Source organism: Pteropus alecto, unplaced genomic scaffold (genome assembly GCF_000325575.1).
Source record: "Pteropus alecto unplaced genomic scaffold, ASM32557v1 scaffold45, whole genome shotgun sequence".
Classification (NCBI taxonomy): Eukaryota; Metazoa; Chordata; class Mammalia; order Chiroptera; family Pteropodidae; genus Pteropus; species Pteropus alecto.
The window spans coordinates 17,838,673-17,859,278 of record NW_006442491.1 but is presented as its reverse complement, the minus strand read 5'-3'; the positions used below and the strand labels follow the sequence as shown (position 1 = coordinate 17,859,278).

The 20,606-nt window shown below is 39.8% G+C and overlaps 1 long non-coding RNA gene across 1 annotated transcript in view; it reads right to left on the bottom strand.

The window, feature by feature from the left end:
- LOC107196417 overlaps window positions 1-20,606 on the bottom strand; it is a 46,271-nt gene that overhangs the window by 11,136 nt on the left and 14,529 nt on the right. Inside the window, exon 2 of the long non-coding RNA XR_001517818.2 lies at window positions 6,045-6,163. This is a non-coding gene — a long non-coding RNA (uncharacterized LOC107196417). The remainder of the gene's footprint in view (window positions 1-6,044; window positions 6,164-20,606) is intronic.

Here is a 20,606-nt window from a genome sequence, read left to right as displayed (position 1 = left end):
CATGAGTTCATACTGGTACTTTCAATTTAACTAAGAACTCAGGTTGTTTAACTTCTTTACAATATATTTGAATATTTTTTCTTATGCACTGAGAATTCTAGTTATTAATGGCACAGGGGATGTTAGCAATAATCTGTAATTAGTCATTCGCTTGATCTCATGCTACAACAGTCTTAGATTAAAAATACTAATACTGAAACCATTAATTATAATTACTGAGAACAGATCAAAAACTTTTTTGCATATGCTGTCCCCTACCCTTCCCCATTTTTAAGCTTACATAATTAGATAATAAAGCCTTTAGTACTATATACTCTTCCTTTTAGACATCACCTAGTCTTAGTTCTACAAGAACATCTATATTAATTCTTATCACCAGTCTTTATTTTGACACCTCTCTATTCATTTTTGTTGTCTGAAGCTCATTTTCTAATAGATTCTTCAGGAAAGGTGCATGGAAACAATATTCCCCCAGTTTGTGTATGTTGATAACAATTTGTGCCCTTTGTATTTGAAAATAGGTTTTCACAGATATAAAATTCTTGGTTATCATTTTCTTTCCTTGAGTATCTTAAATATGTGGCTCCATTTCCTTCTACCACAAAGTGTTGTTTTCAAAAAATATTTGATAACAGTCTAATGTTCCTTTTTCATGTAAGGATGCTTTCGATCTACCAAAAGATCTGCCAACTCTTTCAGGTTACTGAACTTCTCTTTATTTTATTTGAAGTCTAGTAATTTCACCGGAATATGTCTCGATCAATCAAGGTCAATATTGTCAGGTATGTAGTGTTCTCTCAGTATATAATTTCAAATTTGTTTTTTGCTTCAAGAACATTTCCTTGAATTGTAGTTTTTAGTACTTATTATGTTTGGTTTATTTCCCTTTGATTTCCTCTCCTAAATACTTCTATTATCCATATGATGTACCTCCTTTGCCTACCAGTGTGTCATTTTTTCTTGAATCTTTTTAATGTTTTTTTCATTTCTTTTTGATTTTTTAAAAAACTGCCCCTCTGTTTATCTTCTCTTTCTCTTAAAGTATTATTTATTGTATTGATCCACTCTGTTCCTTCTAGTTTAGACTACTATTTTTTAATGGTGTACCTTTTATTTCTAAATATAATTTCTGGTTTTTTTCTAATGTCTTTTAGCTTGATTGGAAAGAGTACATTTCAATTCTAGTCTACTTTATGAATACTTTTCTCTGGTGTGTTTTCATTATCTATACGGATGTTATTGTCCAGATTTATTTTTTAAGTAATAACTTTGTATAGGATTTGATCTTGATACTTTTCTGAGGTTCATTTTTATGTTAAATTAGTTTACCTGAATATTTTAGAATAAACTCACAGTTCAGGGGAGCTTTTCCAAATTCTTAGAGCTTCCTTTTTTATTGTTTATATAAAATGTCAAAAAGTATGATAGCTTGCTTTCTGAGATATTCTGGTTCTGTTCCCCTCCCTTTAGTCAGGACCTTTATTTCTCTTTATCTCCATCATCTCTATCCTGCTTAATTTTAAATACCTGTTGGCTTTGGGGTTTATTTTATTTCCATGTCTATTAGACACACATTGCTTACCTTGTATTCTTCTGGCACAGACTTGACAGCCTACACATTTTGTGACTGTTGATGGTGTTTATACTTAAAGGGAACACTTTGTTGCTTATTTCTGCTGTAAATGTTGTCCATGGGTTTTCACTGCTCTGACTGCTTTTATGTGGGGGTTTAGGAAGATCTAAAAACTATGCTTCTATCCTTGCTGCCATCTTCCCAGAATTTTCCAAAACATTTTTCATTTAGATTGGGTCAAATTCAAACCTGAGTCTTTCACACAGGCTATAAGGTAGACATCAAAAGCAGGTGGTGGTAGTGGTGGTCGTGTCGTGGGGGTTGCTGCTGTGGTTGCTCTTGTTTTTGAACAGAGAGGTTTAAATACTTTCAAATAGTTGTCAACATTTAACAACAGCAAGATTGCAGATACAAGTTCAGATTTCTGACTTTTCTGGCAAAACTGAAAGTTCTGGAAACTGGGCCTATATTTCAACATAGCAGCCATGGGCTGGACTGCACAATGGGGATCCCATTCAGAGGGTAAGTGTGCGCTCCAGCTCACCACAGTCCTATTCCAGCTGGCTTCACCTATTTATGGTATCTGTTTGACCCCATAGGCTTTTGAGTTGGCAACCTCTGAACTATAGGGATTCTGAGTGTGTTAATTTCCTCCAACCGCTATAACAAAGTACCACAAACTAGGTGGCTTAGAACAACAGAAATTTATTATCTCACAGTTCTGGAGGCCAGAAGTCTGAAAGCAAGGTGTCAGCAGGGCCATACTCCTTTCGAAGTCACTAGGGAAGGCTCTGTTTCAGACCTGTCCTAGATTCTGTCCTAGATTCTGGTAGTTCCTTGCACGGAGGCAGCAAATTCCAGTCTTCACATGGTGTTCTACCTGTATGCATGTCTGTGTCCAAATTGCCCCTTTTTATAAAGACAACAGTGAAGTGGATTAGGGGCCCACCCTACCCCAATGTGACCTCTTCTTTATTGATAAGGTTTCCATCTGCTGTCTTGTATTTTTGCCATTACCACGAGAAGAAGGTGTCTGGGCTCCCACAGGAGGAAAGTGTGAAACACAGGACAGAGCTGTGTTTCCAAACAAGGTTTCCAAACAAGGTCACATTCAGAAGTAACTTAGGGCTAGAATTTCAACATATGAATGGGGTAGGGGCGCAATTTATCCCACAACACTAGACTTCTCCAGTTTCTCTTTGGGAGAGAATCAATAGGCCCCAAGGTCCCTTGAGGCCCCAGAAAAGTTCAAACCCAAACCTACATTTCTCCAAGCATTTTTGGTGAAACATCTTCCCATTGAGAGTGGTAACCTATTATCTGTGTTTCTGCAAGGCAGTTTTGAGGGCTCCTAATCAGCTTGTTGTTAAACCAGATGGGGAGGTATCTTCTTATAAAACTGGTAAGAGAGGAAGAACAGACAGACAGGAACAGCTTTCTTTACCAATTAAGTCTCAGCCCACACCAGCCCACACTGCAAATTAATCTCATTTCACTTACTTTTCTTAGCGAGAATAATGCATTGAGTTAAACCCAGAAAAGGCAAGGGATCCAGCCAAGGTCACACAGAGAGATGGGGAGAGGAGAACCCTCCTGAATCCAAATTACAATCCAAAATCATCATATAATATGAATCATCCTTGAAGTATGACTTCTAGAAGGGAGCTTTGGCAGGCCCATCCTAGGCAGATCCGTGACTTGGTGATGTTTGTTTCAAACAATCCCACTCCCTTGAGTCCATCTGAACAGCCCAGCTGTGCCCTCTGTCACAGTGGGACAGAATCCTGAGGTACTGTATCATCATGGTATGGTTTTGGCCAGTGTCACCAACAGCTGCTATTTTATTGACTCCATATTTTTATTTAGCTTCTCTTTTTTTTCTTTATGTAAATAAATATCTTAAAATTTATTTATTTAAGCATATATACTTCAAATTTTAAAATCTATCACAACTATAAGAGTAAAAGCAGTATCTATCCCCTTGTTATAACCAGAAAGTAGCTTAAAAGTAAATACTTTAAAAACTAAATAACATTATTAAATTCTTGCTAGATACTCTTGCCTACCTAAAAATTTGAACCTGAGGCATTTTCTCTTCGTTAAAGTAAAAAAATATCAGCAAATGTTGGCACCTGAGACTTTCTTCTTCAAGTTATCAGCAGGACTAATGAAGAAGTAGAATAACACTCCCCCTGTGTGATTCAGTGCTTTTCGAAGTCCTGTCTGAGTCTTTTCTAGATCCCCTTGGGTACACCCATGGCATTCCATCCAGTGTTGAGGAAACACTGACACAATGGGAAGAGAACTGGAGGAAGAATCATTAGTGCCACTAAGTCACTTTCCTATATCAGTCAGCAGTTGGTGTGTAACAACCATCCCAAAGCTCAGTGGCTTAAAACATTTATTATTGTAATTCATGCAACTGTGGGTCAGCCAGAACTCTGTTAATCTGGGCTGGGATTGATCATGTGACTGTGGGTTGGGTGGGCCTTTGCTTGAGGCTGGGCTTGGCTAGGGCATGTTAGCTGGGGCAGTTCTGTCCTGTGTTTCTTACTTTCCTCCTGTGGGAGCGCAGATACCTTCTTCTCATGGTAATGGCAAAAACACAAGACAGCAGATGGAAACTTGAAAGGCTCCATAATGCACAGGCATGTTGCCATTTCTGCCTCATTTTGTTGGCCAAAACAAATATCATGGGTAAATGCAGAATCACCTCTTTTTGGGGAAAAACTGCAAAGGGCATAGATACTGGGAGAAGTGAAGAACTGAGGCCAATAATGCAATTTCCCACATTAATGCAATCTCTTTCATTATTTTACAAATTTTTCCATTTATAAAATAATGACTTTGGACTACTTCAGAGATCTTCAGTCCTTCTGCTTTGAGAGACTCTTTATTTTACTTACACAAGTTCCAAATTCTGATAGATTTTTACATCTTAAGTAAACTGCATTTATTAAGGTACAATTTCTTTCAGGCTTTTTGAAATAGTACTGCCTTCTGTGACCTTTTGAAACTACTGGATTAGGTATCCTTTAAGTATCTAACATTCCATATTTCCAAGATTCTACAAATCTACGAAGCAATTATTCTATGATTGTATTCTTTTTAAAATATTCGGGATTCTAGTATTGTTTTGTTGTTGTTATTGTTATACATTTCTAGAACTCAATAACAGGTCAATGAAACTGCATTTCCAAAGAATCTGTGTTTATATTTCTGAGATTCTCTGAATTTGTTTTCTGTATTTGAAGATTGTATATGCTAGTATATCTTAAGATATTAACTGTACTTTTTACATCCTTTGTCCTATTTCCTCATGCAAGATAGTGAGAGTTCCGTGTGCACTTGAAAAGAATGTGTGTTATGCTGTTGTTGGGTATTCTACACATGTCAGTTAGATGCAGTTGTTTGATGGTGTTCAGTTCTTCATCTTTGCTGATTTTATGTTTATTAATTCTATTGATTACTGAGAGAGCAGTATTGAAGTCTTCAATAATAATCGTGGATTTGTCTATTTCACTTTCAGTTCTGTCAGTTTGCTTTCTGCATTGTAAAGTTCTTTTGTTTGGTGCATACACATATTAGGATTGTTTTGCCTTCTTAGTGAATAGACCAATTTATCATTATTTAACATTTTTCTTTATTACTAGTAGTTTTCTTGACTCTGAAATTTACTTTGAAATTAATATAGTCACTGATGAATGTGGTTTTCTTGTGATTAGTGCTTTCATGGTATATTATTTTTCATCTTTTCAATTTTAACCTACAAATATCATCACATTTAAAGTGAACTTCTTGTGGATAGCATAGAAGCCATTTCTGACTTTCGATTGGTATGTTTAGACCATTTACATTTAATGTACATATTGATATGTTTGGATTTAAGCCTATAATTTTATTCTTTGTTTTGTGTTTGTTTGCTCTAATTTCATTCCACTGTTTTTCCTCTCCTGTTTTTTTTTTTTTTTTTTGGTTATTTGGACATGTTTTAGTGTTCCATTTTAATTTAGATGCTATGTTTTTTACTATCGCTTCATATAGTTATGTTTAGTGGCTGTTCTATTGATTGAAGTATACATACTTGTCACAGTCTACTGGGAATCAATACTTTATCACTTCGAGTGAAATGTAGAAACCTTACCATCATAAATGTGTGTTTACTCCCTTTATATTATAGTTGTTTTATATTACATCTACACACATCAAAATTTCCAACAATGTTCCAAGTTTCATTTTTAGCTGTCAAAATATTTTAAATAACTCAAGAGAAAAAGAATGGTTCATTATTTTTAGAAAGATATTTACCATTTTATAACCACTATTACTATTTATGCTGCTCTTTCTTCATTCCTGATTTTCCAAATTCCCTTCTGTTTGAAAAACTTCCTTTAGCAATTTTTTCTTAGACCAGCTTTACTGGCTATGAATTCTCTTAGTTTTCTTTCACCAGAGAATGTTTTTATTTTACCTTAATTCCTGAAGGTGATTTATGCTAGATATAGAAATCCGAGTTGACAGTCTTTTCTTTTAGCACCTTAAATCCGTAGTTCCACTTCCTTCTCATCTCCATGGCTTCTGATGTAAAGTCTGCAGCCAAAAATGTAGAGAAAAAGCATTATAGGGGATATCATACAGTTAGTAAAAATAGCATGTTATTTTTCTGGATTTTGTATTGTTTGTGATATTTACCAGCTTTTTAAAATTTGTAATTTATTTTCACTTTCTTCTCTCATTCTAAATAAATATTCACATTCATACCCAAATGTATACTCATAATTTTCTTAAAGAGGGTCACCCAAAATGGTATAAGGTTTAGATCTCGCACAAACTAGATCAAGACTCACTTCCAACCTCCATCTTAGCCCTCCGTCCTTTCAAGGAGATATCAGGGTGAATAAAGACAGGTATTATCTGAGTCCCAGCCAGAGCCCTCCTTGGCACGGTACAGAGCTGAAAAATTCTACACAAGGTGCCTAGGCAGACAGGTAGCCTCCCACAGATTCCCACGGGTAAGAGAATTGATGTGAGCCAGTTACCTGAATGGGGCACAGGTGAGGCATCAAAGGCCAGCCATCCAACTGAAAATCCGAATGAGGAGGGCACAGCAAGAGCAGCCAGCATGGCTGCAGAACTAGATACATCACATGTAGACAAGATGCTCCCTCCCATCCTGGGATTATGTGAGCCCCTCAAGATTTAGATATAACCCAATAAGGAAGAAGACTATTAAATTGTCAGAGATTTCAACCTGTCTCTACTCTCCTTCCCTCTCCCACCTCTGCCTAGCATCTAGATCTTCCCATTCTTTCTCTCATAATGGGCCAAGTACACCCCATCTCAACTTCAGGGCCTTTGTACTTCCTGTCCCCTCACCCATATGGCACTTTCTTCTCTGGGTCTTCATGGGCCTCATTCCCTCACATCTTCCAGGTCTCTAAATAAAAGTTGCCTCATCGGGACATGTCCTCTGACCCTCAGAATAGAATAACACTCCTACTTCATCACTGCCTGTCCCTTTTCTCTGTTTGATTTTTCCTTAAAGCATTTTCCTTAGAGTCTTACTGTGTGTGTGATAAATGCTCTATCTACACATTCTACCTATATTTATTTGTTTATTTGTTTTCCATCTGTCTCTTCCACTGGAATGCAAATTACACTCCATAGTGGCAGAGATTTTATCTGTCATATAAGGTTATACTCCTACTCCTTAAAAAAAGAAAGAAAATACCTAAAAAAAGAAAGAAAGAAAGACAATACCTGGTACCTAAAGGCCCTCGATAAACATTTTTTGAATGAATTAACTAATTAAGTCTGCTACTTGTATTAATAGAAGCTAATAAATTAAGTTATTATATAAGGAAAAATAAAGTTATATTTCCTGGAATTTATACCTGGCTTGTCTATGCTTTGTGCTTAGATTGATTTTTAAGAGTCTTGCTGTGTATAAAATCCTACAATCTGCTCTATATTGGTTTCAAAGTTTCTATAATACTGTGATTCTCTGTGTCTGTGTCAAGGATCCTGGACATCATGACCTTAGTGGCTCTGGACAGCTCACCCGGAAATAGAAAGCTGGATCTTAATGACTCCAAGATGTACAGGATAAGCCAAGGGCACCCAGCTTGAGTTCACACAGCAGTTCCAGCTTGGAGGGATAATTGGAAAGATTATCACCAGGAAATTGTTTACAGGACAAGCAAGCTCCAGACATGGCTATCACCACCCCCCAACCCTGCTTGGTTTTTATTTCACATAAGTGGTTTTCTGAGCAGAGAAAAGGGTAGAACTCTGCTCAGTTTGGTAGACTTACCAAAGGACAAAAAAGGGGAACTCACAGAGGTCAGAGACATTTAGGCCATCATGAGACATTGGGTACGTACAAGGCTATAGGATAGTTGGTCCAGGGCTAGCACACCCACATGCCCATGGGGACCAGGCAGGTGACCTAAACAAACAAAGATGGCCTGATGGAGGCCAAGGCAGACAGGACATCCATATCCCTTCTCAGGAGGGCAGCTGTGACCAATTTTTGCCAAACAGGGATGCCAGTGTGGCTAGATTTTCTGATTTCTCATTAAAAGCCAGAAATCCAAATTTATATGTGAAATTTCTCAATTTTAAATGTTGGAAACAGAATCAAAAAATTTGTAAAGCACTATTTTCTCATTAATATTTCCATGTAACAAACTATTCCAAATGTAATGACGTAAAGCAACCATTTATTATGTCCATGGGTTCTCTGTGTCAGAAGTCTGGACAAGGCACAGTGGGAATGGCTTGACTCTGCTCCACAATGTCTGGGGCTTCAGCTGGGAAGACTCAAATGGCTGGGGTTAGAATCATCCAGAGGCTTCTCCGTTCACATATTTGGTGCCTGGGCTAGGGTGACTCAAAGGCTGGGCTCAGCTGGGGCTGTCCACTGGAGTGCCTACACGTGGCTTCTCCATGTGGCCTGCACTTCTCACAACATGTGGCTGGTTTTTGAGACAGAGTACCTAGAGAGCAAGCACTGCACATCCAGAGAGGGAGCACTCAAGGATGGCCTTTTATGATGTAGCGTATAGTCCCATAGTGTCACTTCTACCATACTCTACTGGGCAAAGGAGCCACAGACCCACCCATATTCAAGAGAAGGGGTACACAGACCCTACCTGTTGATGGGAGGAGTATCAGATAATTTGCAGCCATTTATAAAAACACCACTCATATGGCCATGCCAAATGGGTCTGCAGGCTATATTTGGCCAGAAAGGCTATATTTGGCAGCATCACTGAAGGACAGAAATGGATGAAGACCAAGCTCATACAATGAAGTGAAGACTAACAGTGACATCCCCAGAGTACAGATATGGGTGTGAAGCCAAAAGTAGAGGGGTGTCTGCTTGGCCGGGCTTTCCTTGGAACACACAGCCAAGTAGAATCTCTGGCCTAGACCTCAATCCATGCACCATCACAGTGCCTGCTCACAGCCATCCTGTCCACAGACTCGGGCCCATACCAAGCCACAGCCTGACCACAATCCAGTCCTCTTCATTTTACTGCTGACCACACCCACTTTGTTCTCTCTACCTCCTTCCTTACCATTCCTTTCTCACTCATGGCCTTCCTTCCTGTTACCATCCTTATACATCTTCTTCATCCTTAAAGTTTTCTTTAAGGTTTAGCTCATGACCCCTCCTCTGAGGAGCCTTCCTTGACTACTTGTCTCCATAGTGAACTCTCTCTAACTTTATATGACTAGATAGTGGAGCAGAACATTTCCCTGGAATGCAAATTCTCAGACACCCCCTCAGACCTACTGAATCAAAAACTCTGGGACTAAGACTCAGCTATCCAGGTTTTAACAGGCCCTCTCAGTAAGATGTTGATGCACTTCAAGTTTGAGAACCACAAGTCTAAGTCAACCACGTTTGTTCCTTTCTCTTGACCAGCAATTAGCTTAGGAAGAAACATTGGACAAAATTCTGGACAGATATATGAAGGTAATCTGTAGGGAGGGGGCTCTCTGGGAAATTTGTTTGTTCTTAATAAGAGACATAGGATGAAATGCTGTACCATTAAGATGTTTTTGGTTTCAAGCAATAGGAAATCCAGCTAAAGGGGCTTAAATAAATAGGGGTTTTGGTCTTCTCACTTTCAAGAATTCTCAGGTAGGCAGTGGTTAGCAATGCTTTGATGGCTCAGCAAAGTCTGTGATTCTCTTGGTCTTTCCTTCTGAACACAAGAAGACTGCCACATTTGGCTGTCACATCGTGACAGTCAGGAATGAAGAAGGCTGCTTCAAGCAATGTCTGTCGCTCTTACTGGGGAAAGTGGAGGCTTCCACATATGTCTCATTGGCCAGAATTGGCCACATGGGCACCTCTAGCAGCAAGGAATGCTAGGAAAGTGAGTATTTGGTTTTTCCAACTTCTATAATGGAGGCAGGCAAAGAAGGGTTGGGGATGATGTATGGTGAGCAAATCCACAGGGTCTTCTCACTGAGTTGCATTCTAGCTACTCTGAGCTAAAAAGCTTCCTGACTGGAAGTGTTAACCTGCTTCTTCCGCAGTAGTTGGGGGATTAATAAAATGGTTCAGGAGTCAGGCTTGGGGTCAGCTTGCAAACTAATTGAGGCTCCATCACAGTTGTTACAGATTTCTCCAACATGTCTGTCTATTTCTCTTATCTTACCGTCTTTTGCAGAATCCTTCCTCATGGAATTTCAGACAGATGGGCTCTCAGAATTTACCAAAAGATGCAAACAGTTCAGGTGCTGAAGTGGAAGAGACTCAGGGCTAAATGTCGATCTGTCACTTCCATGCTGTGTGACCTTGAGTAAGTGGTTCCTCTCTGAGACTCAGTTTCTTCATCTGTGAAATGGAGCTAATGAGAGCCCTTAACTCCCCCCAGAGAGGTTATGATGATGATGAAATGAGATCAACCACAAAAAGCAACATGCTCAGTGCTTAGTACTAAGGTACATGCTCAGTGAACTGGTACCTATTAATGTCGTTATTATCAACTATATTAGCAAAAGCCTGCTGTTGTGGAGTTGAGGAGGTTGCTGTGCAGACGTCAGGGCATAGGAAATTAGTGGGCAGGTTTTCTATTACACCTGCCTTAGCAAAATGCAAAACCAAATTCTCGTTAGCATGTCAATCATTTCCATGTAAGTGAACTTCACTGTAAGCATGAACATGATATCCTTGAGTATAGGGGAAGAAGATGCCTTCTCCCATAGCTCCTTTATCAGAAGCTCAAGTATGGTGAAGGAAGGGAGGTCAGTGACTGTCCCCCCTTCCAGGACAGACAGAGGTGGCTAGCATTCCGAGCTGCCCTCCACACTTCCTGACATTTGTGGTTTAATCAAGTCCCATTAATTCCTCCCAGTTTCAAAGCCCGACACAGGAACCACAGACTCCCACGGCCTCTGACGGGAATCATGCCGCTAAAGCCAAGGGGAACTCTTTGAAAGGTAATTAGTGTCCTTTGAATCCAAGGCCCTTTGATTTTGTTTCCTGGCTTTAAATGGTCACAGGAGATTTTGTGGCAAAGGAAAACATAAAGGCAACAGCAAGAGCCCCTTACGGGGCCTTCTGCTGCCTCTCTATTTTCGGTCTAAGAGAGGACACTTGTGAATGTGGTCAAGGGTAGATGAATTGTTGTGGCTCTTAATTCAGGTGCACACACTATGTGCTAGGCACCATACTAAACACTGGATGTACAGTTTTCATTAATCATTCATTTGTTCATTCATTCATTTATTAAGATCTCTGTATCAGACACTGAGCTAGGCCCCAGGGCTGTAAACTTATTGTTTCGTGAAACAGGCAAACAGTAAACAAGTAAATAAATAAAAATAATTGCTGTTGAGAATAAAGTATCAAGAACTAATTAAGCTGGGTATTCATTCAGAGAACAGAGGAGAGAATGTCTTTACATGGGTAGTTAGGGGAGGCCACTCTGAGGAGAGAACAGTACCAGTGAGCATCATGATATACACAAGCCAGTTATTTTATACAGGGCCATAGGGGGTAATGTACTGACACAGGTTTGTATTGGTTGCCATGACAACCCACAGACCTTTATCAGGGCTCTCAGAGGAAAGCTTAAAGAAATTTTCTTAAGGAAAGGAGTATAGGCTGTTGTAACAACTTTGAAGTCTTAAAAAAAGGTGGAGTTTTTGCTTTACACATCTAACATGGCTTGCCTGTGCCTTGGCTCATACCATCATCCTCACTCCAGGACCCAGTTACTATGACAGAGAGAAGAGAGAATTCTGGAGAGTCTTGAACCTGCTGTTAGATGCTCTAGCCTGGAAGAGACATGTATTACTTTTACCCACAAACATTGACCAGATCTTGTCACATTACCCCAACCTAATCACAAAAGAGACCAAGAAGTACCATCACACGTGTCATGCCCAGGAGAACCACATGTGTTTGGTAAACAGTATTAAGGATGACCTTAGTGGATAACTGTGGACTAAGTCTTGCATCAGAGAAGTAGGACATGTGAATTGCAGAGGAGCAGAATATGCAAAGGTATAGAGGCCTAAAATAGTTTGGAGTGTTCAGGTAGCTGGAGTGCTGGCAGGGCTGGAAATAGAGTGGAGAGGTAGTCACAAAACTCAAAACATTTTGAGATGAGAAAATTTAGTTCTTAGCTGGCGAGTGGTGGGGCTGATATTTGAATCCATCTGGTCTGATTCCACATGTAACAGTAGAGTGACAGTGAATAACAGCTGCCACAAGAACTAAATTCTTCATCTCTATGTCACATTGTCTTTAAGATAGGGAGGGGCCAGATTACAAAAGATCTTTAATGCCAAATAAGGAGGTTGACTTCCACAAGCCAAGCAGCAACATTTATAAGCTGCGGTGGTTGTAGTTGTTTAAAATGTGTATACTTCATATACATATTAAATACACGGAAATAATTTTCTCTCTGAGTAAGAAATATGGTCCCCTTGATTCTTCCTAAAGTGGAAGGCCCACTTAATCTCTTTTCTTTGCCCTCTTTTAATATAGATGAGGCTGCAAAAATGCAGAAGTATTTCTTCCCAGTGAGGAAACAGCCTAAGGATACTTATTAATTATCACTAAAATTCAATTTCCCTATCAAAAATTAATAAAGAATGTTGGGAAATGTGATAAGCTAGAAAGAGTCAAGTCCCATGCAAAGAAGACAGCTGTTATTCACTGCCATCCTGTTGTTACATATGGAAATGTGGGATTATTTAGATATTTTAGATATTTTGTGAAATCTCCCAATTTAAAATAATTGACTTAAAGCACGGTGCAAGCCTAAGAAAATACATCTTCAGATCAAAATGTTCATGGGAACTTGAGTTTGCATCCTCCATGTGACAGTCAACTTCTAAGATGGCCCCACTGATCCTACTTCCTGGTATTTATTCTCTTGGGATGTACTTTCCTACATCGAATCAGGACTAGCCTGTGTGATCAGTAGAATATGACAGAAGTGACAGTGTGTGGCTTCTGAATCTAGCTATAAAGGCATTGATCTTGTTCTCTTGAATTACTCACTCTGGGGACAGCAGCCACTGTGCCATGAGGACACTAAAGCTATCCTGTGTTGAGGCCCATGTTAAGAGGGACTGAGGCCCCCAGCCTATATCAAGCACCAATTGGCCAGCCATATGAGTGAACCTTCTTGAATGAGAATCCTTTAGCCCCAGTCAAACCTTCAGATGAGTGCATGTTCTAGCCAATTAGAGCCTCATGAAATACCTGAGCCAGAATCACCCGGTTGAGCTGCTCCCAAATTCCTGACCCGTAGAAACCATGAGAGATAATAAATGATTATTATCGTGTTAATCTAGGGGTTGACAAACTTTTTTCTGTTAAGGGCCAGATAGTAAATATTTCAATCTGTGTACCATATAGTCTCTGTTAAGACTATTCAACTCTGCAAAAGCAGCCATAGATCATACACAAATGAATGGGCATGGCTGTGTTCTAATAAAACTTTATTTATAAGAACAAGTGAAAGGGCAAATTTGGCTTGAGGACTGGTTTGCAAAGCACTATTTAAGAACCTTAGTTTGCAAAGACCCTTTGTTTTGTGATTTGTTATGCAGCAATATGTAACTAACCCATTCCTTGAATTTGTGGAGTGTCCTGAATACTTCACATTTCAGACAAAGCACACTGTCAGTGATTTGGAGGCAATTAGATGCTGCTGGCAGGGCAAGTACTAAAGGGCAATGGTCCCAGAAAGAGATGATGAGCTGAGGATTGGGTGAGGAACTGCATGGAATCAGGTGATGGCATAGCTGTCTTTTGTGCTTCCTGCTAATTAACATCGTAAGAATGATACGAAAGCCATAAAGGAGACCATTTCCTTTAATTCTCCCTGCATTGTCTAGTGCTGACCTGGAATTGTTTCAGTAATGAGCAAATGAGACAAATAGGGAGAAAGCCTTCCCCCTTCTCCAGCGCTATGAAGAGTACGCAGAGCCGGCATGGAGTTAGCGCTTAAATTGTTAACAAAGCTGCCGGTGCTAACTGAGTCATGAGCTTGGAATAAAGAAACTCCTTGAAGAGGGTTCTAGGAACACTCCCTGTACCAAGTCTCTCTGCTCCTTCCATGTGCCCTCTGCAGCCTGTTCCTCACAGTCCCTCTGAGGATCCAGTTCCCACCCCTGCTGGGGTCAAGGTTGCAGCTGGGCCAGCTCACAACCTGGAACAGACCTGAGTCTAAAACACCTGTACATGTGGTGGGTAGGGCAACAGAGGGCGCAAGATGCTCAGGAGCTCAGGGATGTGGGAGAGAGACAGAGGACACAGAAATAATGGAGAGGATAAAAAGGAGGAAAGGAGAAGGAAAAGAGAATCAAATAGTCTAGGAGAGGCTGGATATAGGGTTCAAATAATGTCATCAGAATCTGGCTTCTCTCTGGATCCATCTCTGTGGATCCCATTCTGCAGCAACCTAGGTAGCTCTAGCTTTTGGATTCCAGAGCTACACAAAGTGGTGACAATCTTCCAGGAATTCCAGCAGCAGTTTGGGGATTCATCTCAGGTCACAAGATCGCATACTTAAACCTATAACTGTGACCAAGTGGGCTTAGGTCCAGTGCTCCACTCCCAGATCTCCGGGACTGAAAGAAGGGCATTTTCCTGAAGAAAGGGGAATGGATGCTGAGAAGATGAAGTCAAAAACTATAAATTTCTCCTTTAGAGTTTATTGACTGGTCAAGAATTTTTTTTTTTTTTTTGATCCTTTCTTGTACAAAAGGGAGATCAGGCTCAGAGAGGGGAAAGGTGTGCCTGCGGTCACACAGCTTGTCAGTGATGCTGTGGACTAAATATGTCCCCACAAAATTGAAATGTTGAAGCCCTAGCCTCTAATGTGATGCTATCAGGAGGTGGAGCCTTTGGGAGGTAATTAAGTTTAAATGAGGTCATGAGGGTGGGAGCACCATAGCAGGATTGGTGTCCTTGTAAGAAGTAGAAGAGACCAGGATCCTCTCTCTTTCTGCCTGTCCTATATGAGGACCCAGCAAGAAATCAGCCATCTGCAAACCAAGAAAAGAGCTTTTACCGGACAATGAATCTTCCAGTGCCTTGATTTTGGACCTCTCAGCTTCTAGAACTGTGAGAAATAAGTGTTTGTTGTTTAAGCCCCCAGTCTATGGTGTTTTGTTATAGCAGCCCAATGGGGGCTGAGACAGTGACAAAGCCTAAGCACAATTCTAGGCCCTGCTTTCTGGCAATTGTTTCCTCAGGCACAGGGCCAAATGAACCAGGCTGCAATGGAGCCAAAGGGTTCTGAGGTCACTAGGGAAGATTTCCAGGGTCGGGGCTGTGAGGTCTTTGTGCAAGCGCTTGAAAGGTGGGCAGAGTTTGTATGTGTGGAGAGCAGAGAGGAGGACGGGGCTTCCTTAGGAAGGAGTTCTCTCTCCCTAGTTCTCTGTCCTTTGAGGATCTAACATTCTGGTGGGGGAATAAGATAGGTGGATAGGCAGTTATAAGAGTTTAACCGGGGTATTATTTGAAAAGCATTATAAAGGGGAGTGGGGTCCTTTCCCAGCTTGGGGAGATCAAGAAAGCTTCCTGGTGGCAATGATATTTGAGCTGAATTTTGAAAGATGAGCACCAGTTAACAAGGAGGAGAAGAAAGGCCTTCCCAGTATGCGAACATCATGTATGAAAGCACAGAAGCACAAAAACTCATAATGTGGTTGTAGAATGGTACGTAGCTCCTTACGGCTTGATGTGCCAGAGAAAGGTAGGCGATGAGGCTGCAGACGTCAGCAGGCCCTGATGGCACAGCCAGTGTCTGAAGCTGACCAGAGCCTTGACTTTATTCTCCTTGCTCTGGGGGAAGGGCATGAGAGGATTATAAGATGGGCAGTGACCACTTGTAAATATGCAAGTGGCTTTGAACTTGGGAGGGATGGAGGTGGCACAGGTGTATAAATCAGGACTCCTGGTTGTAGAGGGCAGAAGCTAGCTAACTCAAACCATGTTGGCCCAAAGCACAGTTTGGGAAGGATCCTGGGGTGACTTGTGTTATCAATCCAAGTTGTGTGAAACATCTATGCGGAGGTGACTGTATAACCTGGCATTTTCTTCCTGGAAGACAGTTAGGCAATATGAGCTAAAGCCTAAAACATACATATTCTTCAACCTTCAAATTCTATTTCTAGGAACTTATCCTAAGTAAATCAATAAATACGAAGGCAAAGATTTAGTTTCAAGGATGTTCATTGCAACACTGTTTATATAGGAAATAGCTGGAAACAATCTTAATGTCCAACAATAGGAGTCTGTCTATCTAATGACTGGAGCTCTGATGATGGACTATTCTTAACTCATTTGATCTGCTGCTGTGGTAAAGATGGACAGTTCCCAGATGTTTGTCCATGGGCCAAAGCTCCTTGGTAAAAAGTTTTTGCTAGTCAATGGCAAAATCAGAAAAAAAGAGACAACAGTAAGATGTCCATAGAACTTTTCTTATCTGTAACATTATCTCTGTTCTACTTCTTTGGCTTGATGATGTTAACTTCTTACTTCTCTCCAAGCTGCACATAACAAAATATCTGATTAATGGTAGCATACACAAATAGGGGCTTGTTTTTTCACATTAAAAGAAGTCTGGAGGTAGTGATTACTGGGGACATTTCAGTGCTCACCAATGCTGGGCAGGTTGGCATCTCTGTGATCACCCTTTCTCTCATAGTCCCAAGAAGGTTGCCACTGTTCTTGGCATTGTATTCATGTTTAAGGTAGGAAGAGAGGAGATGAGATGGTGCCAGTGATGTTTTCCCTTTTACAGAAAAGCAAAACCTTTCTCATAAGTCTCCAGCAGACTTCCTCTATGTCTCATTAGCTAAATTAGGTCACAGGGCCACTCTTAGCTGCAAGAGAGTCTAGGAAATCAACAACTTGGCAAAAGGAAACGAGATTACCATGTTGGCTCTACAAATGATGATTAAATGCCTGAGACAGAATGCATGGGCCCTCAAACAAAACCAAGAAAGAAAGAAAGGGATAGGGTTGTAGGAAGTGGCTACTGAGAGGGCAGCTAGCCATGCCTGCCACACCTGATGAAAAATTGACAACACTAGATCGGGGCTCTGTGACCTGCTAAGTAACCTGTGGCAAGGTGGAATTTATTGGTCCATGAAATGCAAAGATTAGGGAACAGTGGGATAGATGATTGGTTTTCAAACCAGATTTCTGTGTTGCCCAGAGTTATTTAAGCTGCTGTTTGGGAAAGAAGGTGGTGAGATGGGGTAGAGGTATTAGCCACTGATCTTCCTTCAACCTGAGCACTTCCAAATTTATCTAAATAAATTGAGTATCCACATAAAATTCCACTTGATGTATGTGTATATATGTATGTGTTTATCTGTATACATGTGTATGTGTGTGTGTGTGTGTGTGTATATATATATATATATATATCTTTAGACATACACATACTTATACATAAGTGTGTATTTTAGATAGAAGGATAGATTGATAGATCTAGAAAGATAGACAGCAGCTATTTCAAAAGTATCCACATAAAATTCCACTTGATGTATGTGTATATATGTATGTGTTTATCTGTATACATGTGTATGTGTGTGTGTGTGTGTGTGTATATATATATATATATATATCTTTAGACATACACATACTTATACATAAGTGTGTATTTTAGATAGAAGGATAGATTGATAGATCTAGAAAGATAGACAGCAGCTATTTCAAACTGGTGATCTTTAGAGTCTAAGTCATTATTTAAAACCTCTCTGACTTTTAAATATCTTTACACTGGCTCCATACTCTCTATTACTCTATAGAGTCAAACATTCCTGATATTTCTAATATCACAATTCAGTTATATTAATTTTCATATAAATTAATTCACCCGACTCACATGTTTATATTAATTTTAATACCATCCAATTCACATTTACATTAACTGCCTGGCCGTCTATGCATTTAGTTTGTGATTCCTGAGTACACCCGGCATTAACAATGGCTCTCTCTGGGTCATGGGTAGTTTTTAATTTTTCTTTTTTTCTGGTCTGGCCTGTCTGATTTTGCTAAAATAAACAGACGTGGCTTTTGTAATAAGGGAAAAAGACGCCATTTTAATTAAAAAGTAATAACAATGTGGCCTGTGATCCTGTGGGCTGTTTGGGCCATGCTCCATCAGCCCCCACTGAGCCTGGCTCTTTTGGCTGCTGCTGCCCCATCCTGCCTCAAATGTGTCGCCAAGTGAGTGACTGGAGCCCCGGCCTTGCCCTATGAGTGAGGCTCTCCCCAGAGGTGTGAGTGGGAGATGGGGGGTGGACAACCTCTGAAGAATGAGCCTTTCCTGGAAGAATCTGCGAACCCAGTCGGAGTCTGAGGCCCTTTCAAAAGCTGAACTCAAGTGTGGGGGACATGATTCCTACAAATGCCAACTGCTTTACTCCGATGACTGGAGCTGTTGATAGATATATTGCTTTAAGCTAATGTGGTATTATCACACCACAGTTCCACTCTCAGCTACTGAAAGTCACCAGGACAACATCTGGTTTGAATTTTTTCTCATTATGATCTAAAAAAAAAAGCTGAAATCTAAGCCACCCCTTAACACTCTATATCTCTTCATCCTTTCTTCCTTTCTTTCTTTCCCCTTTCTCTTGTTTTTTTTTTCTTTTTTTCTTGCACTCCAGAAACTTCATACCAGGTCTGAGAGTTTAGAAATTGTCCAGCCTAAGTGCCCTTCTTTCCATTCTACAGATGGGAACACTGAGGCCCAGGAGAAACAGTGATGATATCACAAACCTTCCCAGTGACCTGCTGAGTGACCTGCTAAGTAACCTGTGGCAAGCAGCTTTAGTCTCTACAAGGCAGGATGGTGCTGACACTCCACTCTCTATTACCTTAGAGGGCTGCCTGCGATGAGCAGATAGGATAGTGGGCAGGAAGGGCCTGGTGATAAGCAAGGCTATTGTCACCGCTATTCAAGGGCTTCTAGTTAATTGGTGGCAGAATTAAGCCTTTCTAGAACTCAAGAATCCCCTGATTTCTATTTGTAGCATCCTCTACAATTTATCTTGGAGTAAGGACTGGGAAGACAACAACAATATTTTCTCACCCACTAGATGCTGCATTCAGTGTTTTATGAATAGGGCAGCATCATAGATAAGAGCAACCTTCTGCAGTCAAGCTATGACCTCAAACAAGCACATCACTCTATCTTAGTATCCACATGTGAAAAATGGGAGTGAAAATAGTGCCTACCTATTATGAGGCACTATTATGAGGATGGAAGGAGAGTGTGTATGCACGGAGTTAGAATTTATCACAGCGAGCAGATGTGCACAAACAAGGCAGAGTATTTGCTTTCATGAACTGATCTCTTTGCCTTTCTTGACGTTTGATAGCAGCCCACCTTGCAGTGTGTGTGTGTGTAAAAGCTCCCAGGGATCTTGCTTCCATCTCTACCTCTTTTTCCCTGATTATTTCTCTTCTCTGATTTCCTTTTTCTTTCTTCCTAGGTAGATGGGACAAAAAGGGAAAAAGAAAAAAACCCATATCTATTAGCAGTCACTCCCCATTCCCCTTCTTCCTGGCCCCTTGGCAACAACTAATCTACTTTCTGTTTCTAAGGACTTGATTATTCTAGACATTTCATATAAACAACATTGAACAATATGTGGCCTTTTCAGGCTGGCTTCTTTCAAATAGCATCATGTTTTAAAGGTTTATCCATGATGTAGCCTGTATCAGTACTTCATTCTTTTTTATGGCTGAGTCATATTTTATTGTATGGGTATAACACATTTTGTTTATCCATTTATCAGCTGATAGACATTTGGGTCCTTTTCACTTTTGGCCTATTATAAATAATATTGTTATGGACATTTGTGTACAAGTTTTTGTGTGAATATGTTTTCAGTTCTTTTGAGTATATAACTAGGATTCATGGTTTATAATAACTCTACATTTAACTTTTTAAAGAACTGTCAAATCATTTTCCAATGAGGCTGCAATCTTCTACATTTCAACCAGCATCATATGAAAGTTCCAACTTTTCCACATTCTTGCCAACAATTGTTATCATACATCTTTTTTAAAATTTTATCCTAGTGAAGTGCTGTCTCATTGTGGTTTTAATTTGCATTGTCCTAATGACTAATGACATCTAGCATTTTTTCATGTTATTTTTGGCCATTTGTATATCTTCTTTAGAAAAGGTGTCTATGCAAATCCTTTGCTCATTTTTAAATTGGGCTATTGGTTTTTTTTTATTATTATTGTTGTTGAGTTGTAAGAGTCCTGTGTATGTCTGGATACTATGACTTGCAAATTTATAGATTTATACAGATAAATGACTTGCAAATATTTTCTCCCATTTTTACTTTCTTGATAGGGTTCTTTGAATTACAAAGTTTTTAATTTTTTCTTTGGTTGCTTGTGTTTTTGGTGTCATATCTAAGAAATCATTGCCTAATCCAACTTACTCCTAAGTTTTATTCTGAGAGTTTTATAGTGCTCTCATATTTAAGTCTTTGATCCATTTTTAGTATATAT